The 15,296-nt window shown below is 40.4% G+C and overlaps 1 protein-coding gene across 1 annotated transcript in view; it reads left to right on the plus strand.

Annotated features, from left to right (window-relative positions):
- Nrg1 (neuregulin 1) overlaps positions 1-15,296 on the plus strand; it is a 1,053,401-nt gene that overhangs the window by 817,620 nt on the left and 220,485 nt on the right.

Below are 15,296 nucleotides of genomic sequence, written 5' to 3' on the forward strand. Positions count from 1 at the left end.
GAGGTTCTGGCTGGGTGACTCCACATGACTCTGGAATGGACAGACTGGAAGGTCCCTTCTAATCCTACACTTCTGTCTTTACAAAATGTATCATGTTATGAGAAGAAGAAATTACTTGCATGGAAATAATAAAATAAGAAAGGGGGAGCTGGGGAGGGATTTTTACATTGTTCATAAGCAGTGGCTGCAGTTTAGATAGTTGGTCTTTTTTTAATCACTTGTGGGTAACAAAGGCTGTGTTGTAACCAAGTGGCTTCTATGGCAATAGCACCTTCTCAACTATATTGTGCTGTGGCAAACTCAAAAGGAGAACTGTTCCCGCCTTAAAGGTGCTCGTTTGCAAGTGTCCCTTGTAAACCTGACTTCTTTCTGCTGTGATGTCACTTGCCTGTGATCTGAGCACCCAGGAGGCTGGCGTGGAGAGACCATGCATTCCAATCTGGCGAGCAAAACAAAGCAAGCCCTGTCTCAGAAGACAGACAGACAGACAGACAGACTGACAGACTGACAGGCAGACAGACTTCTGATAGTCATAGTAAAATTACTAGAACATCCAGAAGCTACCAAGTACAAATCAATCATTCTTGCCTTAGTAGAAAAGACCATTCTTAAAAATTTGTGGTATTTTGGTACTTATCTTCCATAGCTATTCCTATTCATAATATTTAGCTTTCAAATTATGCATCCTATGTTAACCTGTTCTCCATGGTCATAATGAAACTAAGAAAAAGTGACCCATTTCATTCTACCAGGATAAAATAGACAAAGAACTCATCTATATAAGGAGGATCAAACACTAATCCCATTTCTCCATCAACTGTGACATATATTCCAATCAGATATGGTAAAATCCAAGGTAACGGATTCGTTAAAGTCATTTTATTACATTATCATTTATGGAGGCTGACAGAATGACTAGAAGCAATAAAAACCAATATGAAAGTTAAAACCAGGCCTAGACTACAGCTCATTGTCAGATACTTGGTATATTTGAGTTCCTGGGTTCATCCTCGGGATCTAGAAAACAAATACATTTTTTTAAAGATTTATTAATTTATTATATATAAGTACACTGTAGCTGTCTTCAGACATACCAGAAGAGGGCATCAGATCTCATTACAGATGGTTGTGAGCCACCATGTGGTTGCTGGGAACTGAACTCAGGACCTCTGGAAGAGCAGTCGGGGCTCTTAACCACTGAGCCATCTCTCCAGCCCCAATAAATACATTTTTATAAGTAGAAATCTATAGTTCTTTATAAAATAAGGGTTTAGGAAAGTGAATATACATGTTTTGATTCTTTTTGTCTTGGACAAAGCTTTCCTTTTTACCTACCTACTAAGTTTTCGTGTTCTTGGGAGTAAGTTGTAGATAACCCATTTTCAAATCTTCCATTACAAGGTTTGCAATAAGATGAACACTTCTGGCCTCGAATATAATTCCTCGTTAAGTGTGGCTTATATTCTTGCCCAGTATTTTGTAAGAGATGAAAACATGGACAAAGAAATTTGCAAGAAATGGCACAGACAAAAATAAACATTAAAGACCCTCATTCCCCTGTAACTCTGATGTGTTTCTCCTTGGTTTTTTTTTTACTTCAGTGTCACAGCAGTCAGTAGGCAAAACCGATGGTCGCTGAGAGCAAGCAGGCTGCTTTTCTCACACTCACACGTGACAAGTGGCCTTCCAAGTGATTAAGGGTACAGTAGATGTCTCTGTGTCCCACAGCTGTGTTGGTTTGCCAAACAGGCCTTCTTGGACTAGTCCATGGGGTTGATTATTTAGGGACATAATCCACCGCACCTAGAAGTCTGGCCACCAGCAATGTATTCATAACTTTTTAAAATGATTCCTCCTCCTGGTGCTTCAGAAGGAACCAGGACATAATCCAGATAGTCACCTTGCACTAATGGATAATAGAGGGATAAAACGTTTTGCTGAATGCATTTAGTTTTCTATAAAAATTCTGAGCACTCCATCAAACATCTCCGCTCTGCTATACATTTTCGTGGCAGGTTTCTACTGGCAGGTTTCTACTGTTTCATAATATCTCTTTCTCTAACCAGTGATTAAGGAGGCAGTAGATATTAAAAAAAGAAATGGTTTCGTTATCTACCTGACTGATTCTCAACTGATAAACCCACTACAGAAAGCCCTGAAACATTTCAGATTTTGTTCAGAATAATTCGTCTAAAATTAAAAAGGAGGGGGAGGAGGACGGTTAGGCAAGGCCTGTGGACTTGCCTGTCATTTAGTTCTTCTCAGCTCTGTTTCATATTTTATCTTTACACTGGAATTTACACTGCCTTTATCATAGGTGGTATTTAAACATTCAAGCACAGGAAAGGACCGGCAAGCCTAGACTCTCTTTCCCTTCCACATTTATAACTATGTTCTACTGAACACTTCAACAAACCCAAACTCTACTGCACACACCTCGCTTGATCTTTACTGTGATTTGTGTGGTATGAGAAAAGTAGGCACACATTCTTACCCCTACCCCTTACTCCCTTACCCCTAAAATTATAGATTTAGGGACATAGTGAGTTGCCCAGAATCACATAACCGACTAAGACCAGACTTAAGTGTGGAGTCCGTGTCTTCAGGTTCCAGTGTGGTCAGATGTCCAGAAAGAAACGGTTTCTAGCTCTGCTAATTTAACCTTGCTAACTGATTTCCTTAAAATTGACTCGCACTGTAAGGAATTTAGCACTGGGTGGAATTGACCTTTGATCTCTAAATGCTGGGGACCTGAAATTCAACATAAATATCGTTTCTTAACATATTTCATCCAACCTTGGAGCTTCAGACCCAGATAACCAAATAGTTAATATTGCTTTAGTCCATGGCGAACCTGCAGCTTTTCCCAAGAACAAAACACATGCACCATTAATCCAGTGATAGACTGAGGAGAGAAAACACTTTTCCTCTTAATTTTATCAATTAGAGAACACTGATTCAAGTAACAAAGAAAAAGAATCAGTTGAAGAATAAACATGCTTCTTTTTTTTTTTAAGTCAGTATGTCTATGCATTAGAGTTTACAAAAATATGTAGAATTAGAAGTGGCATGATTTGTAGGCTTACAACTACTTTCTAATTATAGAAAGAGAGCTTGGGCATCAACAGAAGACACAGTACAGGAACTGGTGGGTAAGTTGGGAAATGAATGGGAAGCCAGGACTTTATTTAATAAGATCCGTTTGTACCCACTAACCTGTGTGCCATCCCCTTTCGATAATAGTTGCTTCTCTCTGATGGGGAAGACGGTACACTCTTCAACTAAAAATTCATCTCCTGTTCACAAGCACACAAAGAAAGGACAGATAACTCCTCCTCCTTCACCTTTTCCTTCTCCATTGCCTTCTGCTCAAAACAATCCTGAAGCCAAAGGAGCAGAGTTTAGAGTAGCATTGGGGGAGGGGGTTTGTCCCTTTGCTTCTCCCAGTGGGATTCTGAGACTTCTGGAAGTTTCACTTAGCAACAGCAATGTAAGTGGATTTAGAGAAAGTAAAGAGCCAAGAGAGCTTGAACAAGGAAGAGAATGAGACCAAGAGCAGACAAGTAGCAAAGGGCAGACGAAGCAGGAGTAGCATCTCCCTTGACCAGCCCACCAAGGTTGGGGATAGGACTGGCCGGTTAAATAACTGTGTCTCATTTCAAGAGCAGACTGCAGGAGGGAGGGGCTGGGGTGTACTCTGACCTTTGGCCTTACATTATATGAACAACAAAACTGTAATAATAAGGGGCATTTCCGTGGAAAGAAAAGAAAAGCAATGACTAATGGTTGGAACAGGCTGGGCACTGTTTCTGGATCCACGTGTCAGCCAGACAGGATTTCCAAAGGCTGGGCCTGCAGAGTCTTGAGGTGCTTCGGGTTGAGGATGATGGAACAATGACAGCCAAGGATGTTTCCCTGGGTTGTGAAGTGACATGTTCTATAGTGGTCCAAACTGTTGTGATGATAAAGTCTTGGGGTCACAGCAAGACTTCCGTGTTGAGTTTTCAGGCTTTAGGAAGAGGCCAGTTGGCTACTGGTATTGCCAACTCGTAAGAGTAAGAAAAAGTTTAGATTTTAAAAAAAAGGCTGGTTCAGTTTGTAAAGAGGTAAAAAAATAATTCCACGACAACAAACATTCACAAGTCAGAGGCAGTTTTCTGATGTAACTAAAATTCAAGAGGAGAGATGTCATATAATAGTAACCACTTGCTGGCAGGCAGGAAGGCCTGGTTCCAGGCCCAGTATGGAAAAACAAGTAAAATAAAATAGGAGGTAAAATTCTAGTCCGTCATGGTGACGCATGCCTGTAATCTCAGCACTGGCAGAACTAAGGAAGGAAGAGGGTTTAGAGTTTGAAACCAGCTTGGATTAATAAATAAGGAGTTCAAGGTTAGCCTGGGCTGTATAGTGAGACACTGTCTCAAACAAGGAAAACAGAACCAAAAATGGTAATAAAAGAAGCCCATAAAATCTCTCTTACAGTCATATCCAATTCGATCCAAGATAATCAAAGTACAATTAGAGTATTCCTCATCTAAAATGTATGCCTCCTGCACACATTAATTCTCCTGACATCATTGAGTTCATCAAGCCAGCATTTAAGTAGAATAGGTAGATAGAAATAAATTATAAATGATGTATATGGATTAACAATTTCTAATATCTGATCTCTGTTCTTTAATTCTTTAAAATACCTTTTTATTCCATATATTTATTTATTTGGGTGTAGGGTACACCGTGTCATTCATGTGGAGTTCAGAGGGAGTCTGACCTCGATTGAGTCCTGAGAACCAAGCCCAGGTCACCAGGCTTAGCACCAGCAATTTTATCTGCTGAGTCCTCTTACCGACTCTAATCATTTTTATTGACAGGATATTTTTATTTGTTTTTAAGAAGCAGGGTCTCACTGTGTAACCCTGGCTGATGTGGAATTCATTATGTAGACTAGGCTGGCCTCTAACAGAGATTCCCCTGTTTCCACCTCCCAAGTACTGGTATTACAGGCGCGTGCTACGTCATCTGGCTCTTAAGGAAGTCGTTTAGGAGCTATGCTACTTTTCCATCTTTGATCCTCCCATAGATACCAGTAGGACAGTTATCTCCAGTGAGCACTGAAGATCATTTCAAATCAAACCCAAGGTATCATCCGTCCTCTGGCCATCAGTAGGTTTGTTATGCCTCAAAGCAAATACTGGCTTGTATGGGGATATGAGAAAGATCTGTTCAAAGAGGATGTGGAAGATTCAGTCCTGTGATTCATTCCCACAGCTAGATAGAGGTATTGGTGGCTTACACATATAATCTCAGTGCCTGGGAGGCTGAAGCTATTCTGTGTTTAAAGCCTAGGTTGAACTGTGTGGTAAAACATTGCCTCAAGACAGAGTGGGAGAGGGAAAGCGAGACGGAAGGGGGACAGGAAGAAAGGAGAGGTAGAGGTGACCCTCCTTGTATGAGTAAGAGGAAGGGGAGGGGCTAACCCACTACTGGCAGGGGATGATGGGAAGACTTGCGGAGTAGTAAAGACGCAATAACAGAGACATAAGGCTTCATGCAGATGTTAAGTTTTACATTAGTTTCTTCCCCAGCCACCTAGAGACTGAAGATCAGCAACCTGTGCCCCTCAGCAAGAATAGGCACAGGGACAGAAATGACTCCCGTAGCATGAGACACGGACGGTCCACAGCAGGAAGGGGACCTCCCCCGTCTGTCCTGCTGGTGAACCTTGTCAAGCTGTATGGAAAGGGAACCAGTACAACAAGGGCTATCAGTTGGTCAGTCTGCATAGACTGGCTTGAGTAATAATAGTCTTCTAGTCCCGTGCATTCAACCCTTAGATTTTTCATCCACAACACAAACAGCACCAAAGGTAGCAAAGAAAGAAAAACAGCGGCTACCTCTAGGAAGATAGGAATTAAAACAAAAGTCCTCGAGCCAAAAATCGCAAAAGCCACAATAACCAAAAGAAGTGGTCCTAGGCACGTCTTTCTCTGGTCAACCTCAATCTGGAAAGGAAAAGTCAAGGAAAGGCTTAATTAAGTGCTCCCATTTGATCAGAGTTCTGCAGACATCTAGGACGAGTCTGCTTAAGAATTCCATCATTAGTGGCTGTGGTAGAGGCTGTTTAGTTCCTGAGTGAGGAGGGAATCCTAGCCTATCCCTTCTTTGTCAAAACCTCCTGAGGGAGGCAGAAGGGAGAAGAAAAACATTTCCTCAGGGCCTCTATATCAGAATAGCAAAAGACAGGTTATCCACAGAAGAAGCCCTCAAGTACTAGAGTACTGGAGCACTGGAGTTTGCACAAAGGAAGGAGAAAGTAAAATGTACAGCCAATGGGGTATCAATACCCCTTTAGCAAAGGAAAGAGGGCTTGACTCCAGAGGACAAAAGTTACAGGGTAGTAAGAAAGAATTACATGCCTGGAACCTAATAGAAGATGAGAGCTATTTTTAGTAAGGTCTATTTATACAAGCTCATCTAGGTGTTGACTCCCTATCTTGGATGATAAAAGAGTTGCTCAGCTCCTCCTGGTGGGGTGGAGTGAAGGGCAACTTCCTCAATGGAAAATTTGTGTCCTTGCAAGGTACAGGAGACTAGCAGAGAGAACTCTGCTGGAATATGTTCCGTCTCCATTGCCTTCAGCTCAAAATAATCCTGTTGCCAAAGTGGCATATTACTTTAGGGTGACATTCGAAGTGAATGTGACTCTTGATCACTATTACCCAAAGGGTCACTTGGTTCTCTTTCTATATGAAGAAGGATGTGGTTCCCAGATTCATTATTTCATGTAGGATACCAAACGAAAGAATTCTGTGAAGGTGATACCTTTGAAGAGAATAGGGAAGGAGATGGTTACAAGAGAATTTAAGATGGCTTTTTCCTTCCCCTTTCTTTTTTTTAAAGAGAGGATTACCACATGCTGCCCAGGCTGGTCTTGAACTCCTAGGTTCAAACAACCTTCCAGTCAGGGATCACCAATTCTTTATCACTATCATTAATTTTTAGTAACTACACAAAAGAAGGTTCTTTCTAAAGCATGTTTTTTGTTTTTGCTTTGTTTTGTTTTTGTTTCTTGCATATTTATCACTCTTTTTTGCCCATGTTCACTCTAAAACTTCCCCTGTGTCCTCCTCTCATTCCTGCTGGTCTCCAAATAATCTCCTGCTCTCATGTGAAAGCACAAAACATTAGTAAACATGTGGTGTGGTTCACATCTTTAATCCCAGGACTCCAGAGGCAGAGGCAGGTGGATCTCTGTGGGCTCAAGGCTAGCCTGTTTACAGAAGGAGTTCTAGGATAGCCAAGGCTACATAGAAAAACTCTGTCTCAAAAAAATAAATAAATAAATAAAGCAAGAAAACAGGACAGACTACAAATCAGGGAAACAATGCAAACATTGTCAAGCTGTCCAATTTTTAATAAAAGTAGGTTTTCAAACATACCTAGCACCCTAGGTCATTTTATCTGTTCTTTTATTAATGGCCCTTTCAATCATTTATCTATCAATGATCTCTCTGCTTTGTTCCAAGCACTCGACTTTATTGGTGGGGGAGATGAACTCGATGTTTCTTTTTTCTTTTAATTTAAATTTTTACTATATGGTAGGGGAGAGAGAAAATGCATAAATACACTTACGTTAAGGTATGGGTATGAGTCAGCATGAAAAACAACCCAGAGAAGTCATAAATAAAGCAAGGAGGATATACTTTAGTAAAGAGTTGACAGAAGAACGGAATCCCGAAGCAAGGTGGGCGCTGTAGCAGAGCAGGGGTGATGCAGGGAGATGTGGTGTGCTAGCATAGGCACCTGTAAGATTTAATGACAAGCGCTCTTGGTGGCGAGACTATAAGGTGTATAGAGAGAAGGCAATATCTAAAAGGATATTAAGGTCAGCCTATAATCTACAGAGACCTGACATGTATTTAAATTAGGAAAGTGTAATCTGCTTTGATCATTTTAACTGTGGTGGCTGATAAAAGCATGCATAAATGCGAAGAAAAATTGGTGTAGGGGAGCCAAGACTATACTGTAATTGTCTACTTAAAAAGTAATGAGGGATTCTCATATGTGCTCACAGTAGACATATATGACATTAATTGAGGTAACTTGATAGTATTTAATAATCATATATACATACTATATGCATATATAATATATGCATATTTAATATATTACACAAGGGCCCAAAGATGTATACCAGAGATGTTTTATGTACTTGCAACTCATGTTTCTGGAAGATTCGGTAAACAATGATACAGCTATTTGAGGCAGTACCAGTAGCATTTTTCATTCTTGAGAAAGAAAGGTAGTTTTATATCTTTACCTGAAAATGTTCACCAAATGACTTTCTGCTCAGGTGTATAAAGGTGGAAAAATGCCAAGCAAGTGATGGCAGTTGTCATTCTGATATATGGAATTCTTACGACATCTACACCATTTTTAAAATGTGTACATATCTTGAATCACTGACATTATTCTCATATTTTTCAAGTCTAAAAGAAAATCATAATGAAGTCTTTTAAAATAGTACATTCAGAACCTAGGTGAATATAGTCACATTTGGTTCAAGAAAGACCCTGGGAGCCTCTACAGTAGTTGGTGGGAGATACCTTGGTGTGTGAGTAATATAAGAGAGAAAGAGAGACAGGAATGGATGAGGGGTCAGGGGCATTTCTAGCTAGGTAGGTGGGCTTTGATGGTTTTGTTGACAGAGATAGAGAGAATGGGGGTAGCCAAATAGGCATCCTTGACAGCAAGTTAATGAGCTTTGCCTGAAGCTGTCCAAAGTTGCTCTAAACACATCTGAATGCTTACCTTGCTCTTTTCTGCTGTCCATCTTCTCAGACTTCTGTTCTTTATGGAGACATCTGTAGTGTGCTGTGTATGTACTCATTAGGTGGGGTAGAGGTGGGACAGTATTCTAGAGATTAGCATTTCTTTCCTCTTGAGCCTTTTACTTTCTTTCCCCTCAGAGTCCATGGTCATTATTAGTGGGGGAAACATTTTATTTTTTGATCATGGCCTGTGATAATCTAGTCTTTTCATCAGTGTGCCTGTGTGTGCACATGTGTTTGTGTGTATGAGGAGAGTGTATGTGTATGTATGTGGACATGTGAGCATGTGTGCATATGAGTGTATGAGGGGATGTATATGTGAGTATGTTAGTGTACACATGGATGTACATGTGTAAGTATGTGTGTGTGAGTACACACAAGTATGTGTGTGAGTGTGAATATGTGAGTGTGTACATGCATGTGTGTGTGGGTGTGTATATGCATGTGTGTATGCGGGAATGCATACAAGTATGTATATGTGAATGTGAACATGTAAGTTTGTGTGTGAATGTATATACATGTGTATGTGAGTGCATTGTGTGTGTGAATATACATGTGCACACACACACACATATATACACACATATACCAGAAGCATATATACGTGTGTGTGTATATATATGCATGTCTCTCAAGTTTAATCCTGGAGAGAGAGGACTCTTGATTATAGGGGAAAATGTATGACTTGTCCCCAAACAGGGGAAATACATGGTCTTCTACACATAAGGGGGGAAAGAGAAAAAAAGGAATGGAAGAGAAGGAAGTTAAAAAGGAGAAGATTCCAGTGGGGTGGAGGGAAGGAGGAAGAAGACCAAAGTGTCTGGGTACCCAGAGAAAATGAGACACTTTGTCTTCACGCCTTGTCCATCTGTTGAGACTGGAGGGCACAGGACCAGTACAGTGGAACCCGCCCCTGTGTTCTTTGTTCTTGGCTCAGTCAGGGCAGGAGGCCTGAGGAACAGTGAGGGAAAACATATTCCAGAGAAAAAAGACTGACTGTTGTGGCCAAGAGTTGTCTGGTAGTTCCCAGGGTCTCAGCATCCTTCAGATGATGCTCTGAATGGATTAAAAAGCTGTCACATCCCGAATCCCACAACCTGCAGAGGAGAACTCTTCTCAGTGCCCACAGGAGATGCTCTGCTCTAGGACCATCTACTAGTTTCCTTCCCACCAGCCCTGTTTCTGTCCTAGCACACCCTAGAGAGAGTGTCCTACAGAGACTTGGGTGAATTTAACCATCAGTCCCCAAATTGCTGCTTAAAATATGTAGAAAAATAAGGGTGTGTTTTATAAACCTTTAGATTCAGGCTGGGATTTTGTTATCTGCTTGACCAGTGTCTGTTTCAGATAATGTGACATGAAACTTCTGTGGCTTTCATTTGTTTTTAGCTTAAGAGAGACCCAAATGGAGAGAGGAACACATTAAAAAAAAATAACTGAGACAGTAACCACGGGCTGTCTATAGAAATGGAGATATGTGTATATGACTGTGCATGACCTCCTTTAAGGAGGTTAGAGAGGTGCCACATTAGAATTAAGTATGTTTATTTTAGTTGGGGTAATTCTTTGCTTTGGTTGGTTTTCTGAAGTTGGTGTGTGTGTGTGTGTGTCTGTGTGTGAGTGAGTGTGTGAGTGTGTGTGTGTGTGTGTGTGTGTGTGTGTGTGTGAGTGCAGTGATATGTATCAGTCTTTTCATTTCCTTCTTGCTTTTCAACATGTTTAAGCAAGCGATCCCTTTCCATATAAGGGGCAGAAGAATTTGGAGCTGTGAGGCAAGAGGACAAGGAGGAAATGTTTCCTGTCTCAGCAAGTGAGAAAAGGGACAGGAGCAAAACTTCTTGCAACATTTAGTTCTTTGGGAGACGTGGCTATCATTTCTCCAGAAGTAAAGATCTACAAATGCACTTCCTATGGAAAGGCATCCAGGGGTCTAGACTTTGCCTGTCACAATGGGCCAATAGATCTGTGCCCAGGATGAAATCCGATAAGAAGTTTCAAGAGATCCACAACTGGTTGAATCATTTTTAAGAATAAAATACTCGTAGTCATAGGAACGAGATGTCCTTCATAATCCTAGGCATTTGGATAATTGAACGCCAGATGGTGATTCTGTTTCAATAGACTTAGGAGGTGTGGCCTTGCTAGAAGAAGTGTGTCATTGGAGCAGGCTTTGAGAGTTTCAAACTCACTCCTTTGCTAGTTTGATTTCTGATTGGTGCTTGTAGTTCAAGCTGTAAGCCCTCATCTTTCTGCTCCTACTGTCAGCCCCTGCTTCCACCATCATGGACTCTAACCCTCTGGAAATGCAAGCCCAAATAAACTCTTCTATACATTGCTTTGGTCGTGTTCTTATAGCACAGTAACAGGAAAGTAACTAAGACAGTACCAGATACCACCATCGTATAGATCGTGAAAACTTGCATCACACAGCAAGGCTTTTATAACTGAAAAATAATCCAGTTGATCTGTGACAGTAGATAATGCGGCATTCCAAGTAACTTGACCTATGTAGGTGGATTAAGGAAGGATCGGCTATGCTAATTTACCATGCCAACCAAAATAATATTTCTGTTTGGTGATTCCCAAATGGAAGGGAAGAGCCAACCAGTGGACGGCATGCTCTGAAAGTATTTTATATACACTTGCCGGACCAATTAAGAGGTGAGGCAGTACTGATTAGCAGTGCTAATTGAAAATTTTTTAACGAGTTCATAACCTACGTACGTTTCCCAATTGTGCACTGTGGCTCTCAGGGGTTGGCAGAGCTGAATCATAATATCTCTTTGCCAAGACTTGTCTGCAAATTCTTAACCTTTTTTTGTTTGCCAAGAACAAAAGAAAAATTGTTGTAAACTTAGCTGCCGTTGTAACATTTGAGCAGTCTTTTCCTAAAATGCAAATGAGACAAACAGGAACCATGACATCATTTGCAGAAGGCGTTTCCATTTGGTTCCTGGTGCCTTGTGTATGTATGGCTTTCATACCTCACTTGATATGTTTTATTGTGCTTTACCATTTTCAGAGCACTTGCATATGGGTAATATCATTTGATCTTTTCTTAGACCTGATGTTTTTAATATACTTCATGTTTGAAAACCACAATACTTAAATTTATATAGTGCTTGCAACACAGCAAATGTTTTGATTATTGCTATATGGAAATTTTTTATTAGGTCTCAACATATAGGTTACACACTTTTGGCAATATAAGCCAGTGTCAATTTTTATTGACACATAAACTGAATTTTCAAATCTTACCAAATGCATCTGGACATTCTTTAAGGTAAAAATATTATTTAACGGCTGGGTGGTTACTCGTGCCAATACGTAGGAACAACTAAGTGTTTTGTCGGGTGGATTATGTTGAAACTTTGATTACCCTTAACATTTGAGACATTGAAAAGTTAATTGTTAATGTATGGCTTACTAATAAACCTAGTTCAAGTGACTAGGCTAACATTTTTATTTAGTGTTTATTATTGTTAATAAATAATATAAAAAAGAATCCGATTGCCTCAAAAATTTTTTTCTTAGTACAACTTACAGTGGCTCTGAAGGTAAGAGTTGCAATTATCTTTAGTTGCAAATGAGGAATTATCAAGAATAGCAATGCATTCTTTTGTTTGTAGTCATCCAGAGTTGGTGTATGATCTAGAGCAGTGGTTCTCAACCGTCCTAATGCTGCAACCCTTTAATACAGTTCCTCATATTGTGATGACTCTGACCCGTAAAATTATTTTTGTTGCGACTTCATAACCAGTGATTTTGCTACTGTTATGAGCTATAATATAAATATCTGAGATGTAGGCTATCTGCTAGACTAGACCAAAGGGATTGAAGCCCACATGTTGAGGATCACTGAGTAGAGGATTCATGAGAAGCTTGCAATGACAGGCAGAAAAAAGAAAAAAAAAAGAAGAAAAAGAAAACAACTCTGGTCATAGGTTGGCTATGTAACTCTATAGCTATGTTTAGTGTGGTTATTATTGCTGTCCATCTGCCTGCTCTCCTGAAACCTGAGCACATGTCCAGAGCAGTACAGAATGGCTGCAGCCTTCAGTGAGTTTACTGCTTTTACTTTCCCTTCACACTCTCCTTCAGTGCACCCGGCCTCTTGAGTGTCCTCTGCTCTTACAAGTTGCTGTGTGTGGAGCGCTGTGGCCCCTGCTCATATCCACTGTCATCATAGCTTCTATTAGTAGTAGACAGTGATTTACGTACAGACCAACAACTGGTCAAGGTGCAGAAGGAAAGAGAAGGAGGAACACCCAAGCCTAAATACAACATCTATGTCACAACCCCTCCGTAGGTACACTTACGGGTCACTAGGAGTCAGGCTAATGCTATGGTCATTTAACAGAATAACAGGGGTAAGTTCTGCCCTAGAGCTAAGACCTGTCTAGCCATAGGTCTGTCCCTAATCATGATGTCAGGCTCCTTTTTAAAGCTCAAAATTTATTCAGGGAGATAACTACAAAAATGTTTTGTTAGACCCAATATGGCATAATATAATAAAGTGTTGTGTTGTATGACACATATCAGGCCATTTGAGAGCTAAGACAGGATCTCTTGAGTGTATAGTTTTTTCCCACAATCCTCTTTGGTCTATGCATTGTGTTTACTAAACAGTAGCCGAAGTAGAAATAGATGGATATGTTAATTACAAAAAGGAATGGGTTCAAATTCTCTGTAACAAAGGCTAAATCTACGACTAAGAAACACGAGAAGAAATCAGGGAATATCTGAAAATAGGGTTAAATATAGAGAAACCCTGTGTTGTATGAAAGGGTTGTGTGCCAAAAGGAAAAGATGAATGTATATGTGTGTGCGAGAGAGAGAGAGAGAGAGAGAGAGAGAATGTGTGTGTGCATGAGTGTGTGTGTGTGTGTGTGTGTGTGTGTGTGTGTCTTTTATGATATTTTTGAGACAAGCTGACAATTTTGACCATGGTGAGCAGTAATTCAGAGACCGAGGGAAGGCTTGAGGCCAACCTGAAATAACTACCCTATCCCTGCCCAACCCCTACCCCCTTCCAAAATGATTAAAAAAGCAGAGCTGGAGGAATAGCACAATGGCTAAGAGTGCTTACCATGTATAACCATGAGGATCGGAGTTTGAATCCCCAGGCCCTAGATAAATACTGGGAATGGCTCCATGTGCTTGCAATCCCCATACTGGAGGCACCAAGAAAGGTGGGTTTTAGGAGTACATTGAGCCAGTCATGCAGAAACTGAGAGTTTTAGATTAAGCGAGATATCCAAGTCTTGAAGAAAAAAGGTGGAGAGCAATATGCAAAGACTATGCATGTTCTTGTACACATACACACACACACACACACACACACACACACACACACACACACTTTTGATCCTCATTCACAGACAGTATAATGGAGTGTTTAATAAGAAGTTGAGAGCTGTGCCTTATCTCTTAGTGCTGGTGTAAGCTTGGATGTCTAAGCTAAAATTTCTCACCTGTAAATACAGATAAGAACACCTGCCTATCTTATCATAGAAATTAAAACGAGATAACATTTGTAAAATTCTTCCTATAGGCCCAGCAATTAAAAAATGAGTGGTATTTTAAAATTCTTCTTATATACTTTATGTGTGCTAGTTAGTTTTTGTCAACTTGACACAAGCTAGAGACAATTGGAAAGAGAAAGGCTCAGGTGGGACAATGCCTCTGTCAGGTTAGCCTTTTGAAAGGCTAGAGGGCATTTTCATGATCAATTATTAATGAAGAAGGGCTTGGACCAACTTGGGTGGTGCTACTTCTGGGTAGATGGTCCTGGGTTGCATTAGAAAGCAACTTGAGCAAGCCAATAAGCAGTGTTCTTCTGGGCCTCTTCTTCAGTTCCTGCTTCCAGATTTCTCCCTTAAGTTCCTGCCCTAATTCCTGTTCACAATGGACTGTTCACTGTAAGCTGGGGGGGAAAAAAGTCCTTTCCTCTCTAGTCTGCTTTTGGTCATAGGTTTTTTTTATAGCAGTAGAAACCCAACTAGGACAATATGGATATACGGTGATTTTTTTTTTTTTTTGCTTATATAAGCACCCCTCCCCCCAAGTTAGGAAACTAAATAGTTGATTTTGACATCAAATATATCTTTTATATTCTCCTATTTTGGTGACACCTCCTAGTATTTCATCTCGTGATGCAGAAGCGAGTGAAGGCATCAGTACTGGAAACGCTCACTAGCTTAGATAAAGTCACAAGAGAGCAGAACCAGAGGGCTAGTCAAATCAAATTGATTATTCCTCCCTTGGATCATGAAAACAAGGACTACAGAAGGCACCTTAAAATTCTTACCTAAAGGGGTTGGGGATTTAGCTCAGTGGTAGAGCGCTTGCCTAGCAAACGCAAGGCCCTAGGTTCGGTCCCCAGCTCCGAAAAAAAAAAAAAAAATTCTTACCTAAGAAAATGAAATTGGAAATGAAAATGAAAGAAGAGATAATATGTTAATA

Source organism: Rattus norvegicus, chromosome 16, assembly GCF_036323735.1.
Source record: "Rattus norvegicus strain BN/NHsdMcwi chromosome 16, GRCr8, whole genome shotgun sequence".
Classification (NCBI taxonomy): domain Eukaryota; kingdom Metazoa; phylum Chordata; class Mammalia; order Rodentia; family Muridae; genus Rattus; species Rattus norvegicus.